Below are 10,267 nucleotides of genomic sequence, written 5' to 3' on the forward strand. Positions count from 1 at the left end.
CTAAAATAAAGATTGATGATGTTTTTATGTGTAAAATACAAAGTTTATAGATTTGTCACAAAATAGCCATAGGGAATATTTGTGCCAACCAACCCCAAAATCAGTGTGCCAACCTGCCCCGCCCACATTAGGTCAAACTTTTTTGCACAAATGCTGTTAGCCTGCTAATATCAGTCACCTCAGGTTTTCAAACTTAATTTTAAGATATAGATGAGTCCCCTAGCAATCAATTATAATGAATATTTTTTTATATATCCCTAACTATTACCCTTCTAGGATGTATTTAGTGGGAGGTGCATATTCTAACACATTCTTGACACTACAAAATTAAAATGTTGTTCTCACCTAAAGGGTTAATGACCTGGAGACCAGTTACATACGTGAGTTTACTCTACTCAATAAGGCCGTCAGTTTAGTGTTGGAATTTTGTTGCAGCTCCCTCTAGTAACCTGGATATTAACAGTGTTTCAACCTGCCCCTGTTCCAACCAGCCCCGGTCTCCCCTACATGTTTCAAAAATACTACCCATCCCTGGGAACAGGCAGATTACATCTTTATAGTCGGCCATATGATGACATTAATAAGAGTGCAATGAGCTGCATTGAGCATAATAAACTGCATTTAGAATTCCAAATCCATATTTCTAGATATTTTGGTAAAAGTAACTTAAAAGTAATACAATAGTAGTGTAATGCCTTACAATTCAGAGACAGTAATATTATAATGTAATGAATTACTTTGAAATGTCAGTTATAAGTAATACATAATACATTACGATTTTGAAGTAACTTGCCCAACACTGATCTTAACCAAATACATTGCTATTGGAAAAAAAAAAATCTAAAAGTTGTCTGTATTATTATAATTTGCATAATTTATTATAATACTTTTCTATATGTATTTAACATCAATAAGAAAAATACCATTACAAAAAAAACACAAAGTTGGGTAACTTACATAGTCATTAGATCCTTTAGGAAAGGTAAGCTTACTTCCAAGTGGCATATTCTGCCTTGGTGGGTATCTGTGAGAAGGATTTAACGTTAGATTTACGTTAGACCATTATCAAGCTCTGAGTAACTTTATAACATTATAGAATGGTTCTGAGTTGCTCCCTCCAGCTTCTAACTAAATAAGTAATGACAAACAGGATGTTCTGGTGAACATAGGCAACTCAACTAATTCATTTTCACCTAAACAAAATGACAGTGTTGAGAGTGATCATGCTTACTGCATGTATGCACATACCAGGCTTCTTTCACCTTAGGCGGTGGGCCGAAGCCGCGTATCTGTTCAATTTTGAAAAATGAGAGATGGATTACTTGTTTTTTTACTAATCAGTAGGATACATTTGTTATTAGCAATATGCCACTTGTTGCCACTGACGTTCGTGGCGCAGAAACGTGAAATATTAGTTTTAATAACTCTTGGTGGTACAGGCGAACGCTGTGGTCGCCAATGTCAATCTACCAATAGCATAGTACAATACTGACATACGAATATTACAAGCCAATCAGATTTGGCTATACGAATCAGCTGTTGGACAACAACACACGAACATTTTTAGCCACCGACATGGCTACCAGAGTATGGACATCGCCGAAGAGGATTGATTTTGTGGAGGTAAGTATCTTTAATATATTATATATGTATCTTGCTATATAGCATGTTGATTTCGTAGTCAGCGATGGTCAAATGTGTTTTGTCAATGTAACGGCAATCTTAGTTAATTGTCAATTGCCGTTATATTCTTGGTAGACGCTATAGGCTAATGCTTGTCGCTAGCTTTTGTCGAGCTAAAACTGTCTTTAGGTAGCACTACATTTTATTTGAACAACTCCTTGTACAAAACGGCTGTGATAAAGTTAAACTGCAGTTGTTGTTAACACGGAACGAATCATTTTTTCTACAGTACCTGTTAACTTACTTAAAATTGGCAGGCTGTATTGACAAGATAGCTATTTAATTGGCACATGTGCGGTATGTGTGGTAGAACTGTTGACGTAAGTGACAGTCGTTAAGTAAATCTTATGTCAGTGTTGCATGCATGAAAAAAGACATTGCAAAAAATATTGAATTAAAACATTTAATTAACATATGTTTGATAACTAACTAAACAGAGCTAATAGCTCAAGAGGGGAACATTATTCAAACAAACAGAGCTAATAGCTCAAGAGGTGAACATCATCCAGAGAATACCACTCTAGTCAGTGCTTGGCCTGTTCTCACACATTAAGCACTGGCATAGGTCTGTACATGGTAGATCATGCTGTTTGCATGTACATCTGCCCTTAGTACACTGTGTTTTTTGGCATCCACAGTGTACAAGTGCCAGTACAGCCTCTGGAGCTGGTGGCAGTGACATCCACTCCACTTCGTAGCCATCTCCAGCCATTTTCCACCCATGGTTCACTGGAGGTGGAATATCCGGCATACACTCAAGGCTTCGGCGGTGTACTGCAGCCTGATAACTTGCACGCTGAATATGTTTGTGCAAGCAGTCTTTATTTGGAGGTAAGTCCCTCTCTGAACATTTTCCTGCCTAAAAAAGTTTGGCCCTTGCAACGTTCACTTCTTTACAGTTTTCTTGTTCATACAGGTGACATGTGAAGACCTCCAGTGCTTCACAAAGGTCTGAAGATGGGGTGAAGCTAGCTCCTAGGTCTTGGAACAGGCGCAAGTACTCTGGTTTTGAGCATAATTTTTTTGTAGGCTTTGCTTTCCCAACTTTATACAGAGCACTCACAGTATCACATCCAGAAAAGGCATGCAGACCTACAAGGGCATGACATTTGTCCTCACCAAGATGGCTGTGTAGTTTGCTTATATCTGTAATGTGTGTTTCTCTTCCCTTGGCTGTGTGGAAGTACAGATGACCGTCTATTTGTGGGCAAAATGCTAGAGTCAGCACAAAAACATCTGTGTCTGGACTCCTAATCACCAGGTCACTGCAGGACTTGGATGCATAAGCGGCGTGCAGCAGAATTCGTGTATCTGCCTCTTCTTGAGTAGTCTCAAGGTCTTTGATTTCAGTTACATCAAGGACAGTGTCATTTAGCTTGATTGCATGACACTTGTGGCCATGTGTCGTGATGATGGTAACATTTTCAATTATATCTTTTGCAGATGTGGTCCAGCGTTGGAAGAAGTACTCAAGCAAGTTGTTTTTGTTCTCCCCACATTGCAGGAATTTTTTCCATTGCTTGGGTGTTCTCTGCTCGTCACCATAGATTTTTATTTTTTGGTAGCCCTGCTCGGCCCGTCTACTTCGCTCAGCATTTTTGATACTTTGGTTGTTATATGTGTCACATACAAAATGGAGCTCTGTTGACTTCATCTCTTTTGCTGAGTGAACTAGTGTCCTCAGTACGTGGTCAGCATATTGCCCAAATGTTGGCAAAGGCTTTAGCTGTTGCACAAGAGCCATAGCATCCCAAATGTAGACTGAGCCATCGAGGCTGTCTTTCACAGTAGCAGGCGGGCCGATCTCCTCCTGCAAGACATGCATCAGCTTGGCTTTATTGGTTTTTGCCAGGGAGCCGTCAGTGTTTGCGAGAGCCTGTGGAAAAGGACCCAAACAGTAAGTGAGCATTTCTTCAATATTAATTTGCCTAACACTGCCCACAATAATTAATCTTGCAAACAAGTTGCGGTGAGTTGTCAGGGTGATTTCTCTTCCTTTGACTTTTGTTGTAGTGCTTTGGCATGAGTCTTTAAATGTTTTAAGTTTTATTTTTTTAATTGGGTCATGGTAAGACCTTTCTCCTGTGCTGATCCTGTGTGAGTGCCACTTCACCTCTCTGTTTAGCCTGTATTAAGTCTGTGGCAATGTTTTCTGATGCCAGCTGGCCAGAGGAGACTTGATAGAGAGTGTCTCCATCCAGGGATAGGTCAAAAGGATTCACCATGTTTTCAATAGTGCTCAGAATGTTTACAACATCAGTCTGATCTCTCTGCATTCTGCTTTGTTCTAGCTCTGAATTCAGATGTGCCACTGGTCCCTGCCCTGCCATGTTTTTGCACTCCACAGTGATTGCTGCCCTTTCATGCTGGGTCAAGGTCCATCGGTGAACTGCACCCTTATTCAGTGAGAACCCACTAATGCCTCCCTTTGTCTTAGAATCTCGATTGGCTGTCTGTTCAATTACCTGATCGCATGCTGTGCCAGCAAAGCCATGTGTTTGGTGCCTTTGTGCTACAAAGTCACCTGAAGTTAACTGCTGGTGTGCTGCTGGATGTGTGTTTTCCAGATTGTTCATCTCGGCCCAATATGCTGTCAGATACTTGGGAATAGTTGACTTTATCACAAGCAAAGAACCAGGGCAGCATGCATTGAACAGTAGACAAATGGAGAGCCCAGTTTCCCTCCCGAGTAGCCCGGATGAAAAGAAGCAGGGTCTCCATCATTTCAATGTACTGGCTCCAAAATGCAAAGGTCAGATTTGAGTGATTTCTTTCCACAAATTCATCATAGCCTTTCAGTAAATCCAGGAATGTTTCAGGGTTAAGTGCCTCATTGAACTCAATGGGGAACCGGTCTTGCAGGTCTGTTGCAATTTCCATCGCTGCAGAATTGCCTGTGTATGGCAATGTGTCTAAGTAGGCCTGCCAGCGCAGTCTTTGCAATGCCTCTGTGAAGAGCATGTGGGCCCGCATGCTCCTGTTGTAATGGTGGCCTGTAATCACCCCATCAATAGAGCCTACAGCCACCAGTTCGGACTCAATTAAGATGTCCTGAAGGCCTGCGTCTGCATAGAGCTTCCCAATGCAGGAAAGAAATGCCATGGCCGTATGGAATTCTCCCATCCTTAAAACAAGTCTTTCTGAATATAAGCTTGTCTGCCAACGGATTTCCTGTGCCTTGGCATAGATGGCTTGGTCCATAACCAATACAATTTCTGTTTGTTTTAGGCTGTCAGCAATTGCAATGGAGCGGCTCCGGATCGTGTGAACCGTGTTCAGGTCAGTTGGGCTGGCATCAATCACAGGTAAGTAGGTCACATTTGTAAGAGGTAAGACTGCATCTTCCTTCAACATAATATTAAAACCTGTCCACCCAGGAAGAACTTTACCCTGGGCCTCAGGGACTTTCATTAAGAAGTATGCTGCATCAGTTCTCCGACCAATTGTTTGGGCACCCCTGTTTTGGTCCTGTTGAAAATCAATCTCCAACCCTGAACTATGAGGACCAGACCGCTTTCCTCTTCTGTAATATAGTAGGTTAAGTGGTGGAGGATTGACTGACCGCTCTCTTGTTCTTTGTCTGGATGTGTTTGGAACAGGTGCTGCATCATTACCCGTGGCTCGCTGAATTGTGATACCATTGGTGTTGTGCGTTGTCCCTTTACCAGACAGGGTCTCTTCTCCAAAATCATTGTTGTCCCAGACCAAAGTCACAGGCACTTCAGCACAGATGGATTCTGAGATGTAAGTTTCTCCTTTCTCCATTTGCAGATTAGCCAGGGCAGTATCATGCTCAAGGACCAGGGAATTGGATGAACAGTGGCCAAGACCATTCAACATTCCAATGAGTTGTGCTGAGCCAGACATATGTCTAACTGCCATGGCAAGTGCACATTGCTTCGGCATGAGCCATCGTGCTTTTGTTGCCAAGGTAACGATGTCCTGACAGGAAGACAATATTTTCCTGCTATCCTCAAAACTGACCCTAACATGCTCGTTTGCTGGTTCTGATGTAATTCCAGATGCCCATGCAATGAAATTGAACAGCTGGTGAGGCACTACCTCAAAGGCCCTCTCCAGGGTGAGGTCACTTGCAGTGGGAGGCCATGGAAGTTTTTCAGACGATTTGGCAGCGTTTTGGAGGATCTCTTTGAGGGTAAGTGCAGCATGATATAAAAGGCGATAATCATCTGTGATCTCTGTGGTGGCATTGTCAGGCTCCTCTCTCTCCATCTCCAGGTTCATATCTCCATCACTATCCTCAGATGAGGATGAAGAGGTCATGGCGACATCCTGGAGAATCTCCTCAGGAGATATATTGTCTACATAAACAAGGTATGTTTTGGAGGCTTTGTGGAATTTTAGAAAAGGATGGGACTTATGAAGCCTCTGTTTCAACAGGTGATCCTTATACGCTCATATGTCTTCTCCCTCTGTTTCTTTCACAGTGTCTTTGAAAAGGGTATTGAGCCTTGCCAAGCGAAACACCTCTCGCCTTTTTATAAGCCTCTCCTCAATGACTGTCTCACAAAATGTTTTGTAGCCAATTTCATTGAGCCTGCTCTCTGTATTCTTTGTTTTTAAGTACAGGTACCTAGTGTAATCCCTGAAACAAGTGAAGTGGTAACGTGCTTCGCTGGCAACCAAGTCCCTGTCTCTAATATGAAGGAGGAGAGCCTCATCTTTTCTGCCTTCAGCGGCAAGAACCAGTTTCCCAGCATGCAGTGTTTCACACAACGAAAGTTGTTTTTCCTGCTTGTATTTGTTACTTCTGCAGATAATGCACTGCACAGGTAGTAGGTGTGGTGCTCGTTGTGATGTAGAAATACCACTGGTGTGTGACCTTAGAGCCCGAGTTTTTGATGGACCTTCCTCACCATCCTCTAGCTCTGCCTCTACCTCTATCCCTACACATTAAACAGAAGACAACAGATTTAGGTTGTGTAGCCTACTCTCAACAATAGTGCATTAATTGACAGATACTAGCTGTTGGATCAAATTGTGTGGGCAGTGCTTATGGGAAACTAAAATAGTGTTCCTCTTCATTTTAACATAATCCACTGCAGAATAAATGTGCGTCCCTGTCATATTAACACAAAGGCTGCAGGCAGGTGTGAATGTAGGTACTGTATTTGTAGTCCTCCCTATCATTCAAATTGAACACAAACTGGTTCCTTAAAATGTCCCCTAATAGACTTGCCACTAATTGTCATTTATTTTCTCATTTACAGGGCAAGTTGAATTCAACATTGAAGTTAACACTACATTCATTTTAATGTTTCATCTTTTGATACCAACCTTTTGTTGCATTTTCTTGCAATAAAGCTTCCTTCTCTCTCCTCTTTTGTGCTCTTTGTATCTTAGTTTTATTTGTGAAATGGCTGTAGCAATCTCTGTGGTAGCCACCGTTGTCTGGTATAGCACTTGATTCCTGGCTGTTCAAATTAAACCTCTGCACTGCCTCTTCTGCAACAACACTCTCTACAGGCAAGGTCTTTCCAAAGAAACACTGACTGAATGAATTTGTCCCAACTTATAGCTGTAAATGGGCTTATTGGTCCATCAACGTCCACTACATGCATGCAGCAGTTCATGGCTGCAGGTGATGCAGGTACCATGTGCCCGAAGAGGCTATTTCCTGGCTTTTTCATGACGTGATAGATGTATACAACTCGCATGAAATACAAATTCCAAGATGTATGAAAAACTTTTATTAGTGTTTGCAAAGAAACAGAACAACCATCATACATTATGCTGTAAACGTTACTTCTACACCCATACTCGTTTAAGTTGCATACTCGTTTCATTTTATATCAAGTTGAGTAAAGAGTTCAAAAGCCTAAAAATTATCCAAATAAAAAGGCCAAATATTTCACGTTTCACGTTGGACACAGGGGTTTGTTTACAGTTTTGGGCGGGTCAAGCCACACCGGCGTAATTCCAAGAACGCGATTGGATGACAAGGAACAAACGTCATGCATTTAGGACCCAAAATATAGCGGTCTTGTCTATTTGCCTGGAAAATAATGTGGAATAAAGTTATCGATAAAAAAAATATGTTCATTAGCTGTAAGTGGCAACAATTTTTATCTAACGTGAATATACACGTAGAATGTATCCATAAAATCTTGGCGCCTCCACTGTGAAAAAAAGTTCAGAAACACGAAATCGCCCCTCGGCCCACGGCCTACCTGCACTACCGTTGATATTAAACCAGCCTTTCAGGGAAGTTAGCAAGTATGCATGGCTAACAGTGCTAGGATATGCTCATATATCTATGGGCTAAGCTAGTTAGGATAATGATTGCTAGTGAAAGTTGGCTTCCACAAAAACTTAACATCGACATGGGAAATGACATGGAAAAGTAGATAAAACACACACACAAATCATTTCCTTACCATTTATCACGATAGTCATGCATTATTGAAGGAGTTTGAACTCCATTTAAAATATCTGCATTCATAGCTAACCTAGACTAAGTTGCTAGCGAATGCTAATGTTAGCCTTTAAGCCAACAATCTAACTCCATTACTGTAACAGTAGGCTATTTACAATTTACAAACAGAATTTCGATAAATTGCAACTACACCTTACCTCTGAATAGCTTTGCCTCCTCTTCCACAAAGATTATTCCATCCTGCACATGTGTTTTCTCACACCAAGCCAAAGATCGCAATGTTTGACCAAGCTCCTCACTGAAAGTTGCTCCATTCCTTGATGAGTGAGATGAACAACGTTAAGGGGAAAAATAACGGTTGCTCCCGTCCCGAATCTCCTCCCCCAACAACGTTTGAGTGACAGGCCATGTACTTTTTGTAGCCTACCCTTATGGTGTGTTTCCACACCACGAAACACCTCGCGATTTTCGGCCAGCGAAATTTCGCCTCGGGGGCGTGACGGCGAAACCGCTAACCTTTTGACTGCAGTGTCTAGCCAGTGGTGGCAAGCGATTTAATTAGGCTAATCAGCTAATTCAAACGTTTAAGTACTTAATGAAGATATCCAGGGGTCTTTATGACTCGACTAAGACTATGTTGCCTATAAACAACAATTCATGTTCATAGAAACAACAAGGTCAATAAGACATAATATATTTCATACCTGTGTTGCAGCATGTAGCCTAGCTGTCTAGCTAGGTTTACAATGCAATCAATGTCCTAAAATACTAGCATTTAAGCCTGTCAGCTAGCTAAAAGATCGAGTCCTTAAACTAACATATATAGTGGTCTATTTAGTGGTGTATGTGCTCTGACTAAGTTTGTGTGGCATATAAACCACAATTCGTGTTGATACAAGTGCCAATGTTCGTGTAGAAACATTTTAATCACATACAAATGTTTGTGTTACAGCTCAGGTAGTCTCCACCATCTTGGTCAGACTTTTTTGTAACTCCCGCCTCCAAACACAAACAAAGACGGACCTGATTGGTTCTCGAATGGTCCTCATTTAAATAAAGTTAAACTTTGGCCAACTTTGTTTTCGCCTGCCTCGGCGATTAAGCTTTCATTTAAGCCCAACTAGGGCTTAATTTCGTCTCCATTCAACCTCAATGAGAGCGACACGAAATTTCGGTGTGTGGAAACACACCGTTACGGTGTGTTTCCACACAGCGAAACACCTCGCGATTTTCGGCCAGCGAAATTTAAGCCTGGTGATGACGGGCTAAACCGCTAACCTTTTGATTGCAGTGTCTAGCCAGTGGTGGCAAGTGAGCTAATTAGGCTAATCAGCTAATTCAAACGTTTAAGTACTTAATGAAGATATCCAGGGGTCTTTATGACTCGACTAAGACTATGTTGCCTATAAACAACAATTCATGTTCATAGAAACAACAAGGTCAATAAGAAATAATATATTTCATACCTGTGTTGCAGCATGTAGCCTAGCTGTCTAGCTAGGTTTACAATGCAATCCAATGTCCTAAAATACTAGCATTTCGCCTGTCAGCTAGCTAAAAAGATTGAGTACTTAAACTAACATATATAGTGGTGTATGTGCTCTGACTAAGTTCGTGTGGCATATAAGTGCCAATGTTCGTGTAGAAACATTTTAATCACATACAAATGTTTGTGTTACAGCTCAGGTAGTCTCCGCCATCTTGGTCAGACTTTTTTGTAACTCCCGCCTCCAAACACAAATGCGCGGACCTGATTGGTTCTCGAATGGTCCTCATTTACAGTAAATAAAGTTAAACTTTGGCCAACTTTGTTTCGCCTGCATTTCGCCCAACTAGGGTGAATTTCGTCTCCATTCAACCTCAATGAGGGCGACCCGAAATGTCGTTGTGTGGAAACACACCGTAAGGTACAAATATGGTCCCTTTGCGAAAAGGTACATTAATGATCCAGGAACTGTACATATTAGTACTTTAGGGGCTCAATTTTGTTCCCTTTAAGGTACAGGGTCAAAAGAACAAAAATGTACCCCAACCGTACCTCTATTTTTGAGAGTGTATGTGAGCAATTTCATCTTCCTAAATCTCAATATTATGATCACAAGTGTGGGCAAATTATTAATTACATTTTCACATGGGGTAACTTGTTGCAGGGCAACCAGTCAAGAAGTAGGGCAAATTAATTTACAA

General features: G+C 41.4%; 2 long non-coding RNA genes across 2 annotated transcripts; both read left to right on the plus strand.

Moving 5' to 3' along the window:
* Positions 1-1,373: 1,373 nt before the first annotated feature.
* On the plus strand, positions 1,374-2,674 carry LOC125296439. The gene is made up of 3 exons (XR_007193755.1): positions 1,374-1,623; positions 2,322-2,514; positions 2,600-2,674. It is a non-coding gene; the product is annotated as an uncharacterized LOC125296439 (long non-coding RNA).
* An 815-nt stretch (positions 2,675-3,489) lies between these two features.
* LOC125296440 lies at positions 3,490-4,279 on the plus strand. The gene is made up of 3 exons (XR_007193756.1): positions 3,490-3,580; positions 3,975-4,087; positions 4,251-4,279. It is a non-coding gene; the product is annotated as an uncharacterized LOC125296440 (long non-coding RNA).
* Positions 4,280-10,267: the final 5,988 nt, after the last annotated feature.

Source organism: Alosa alosa, chromosome 6, assembly GCF_017589495.1.
Source record: "Alosa alosa isolate M-15738 ecotype Scorff River chromosome 6, AALO_Geno_1.1, whole genome shotgun sequence".
Classification (NCBI taxonomy): domain Eukaryota; kingdom Metazoa; phylum Chordata; class Actinopteri; order Clupeiformes; family Clupeidae; genus Alosa; species Alosa alosa.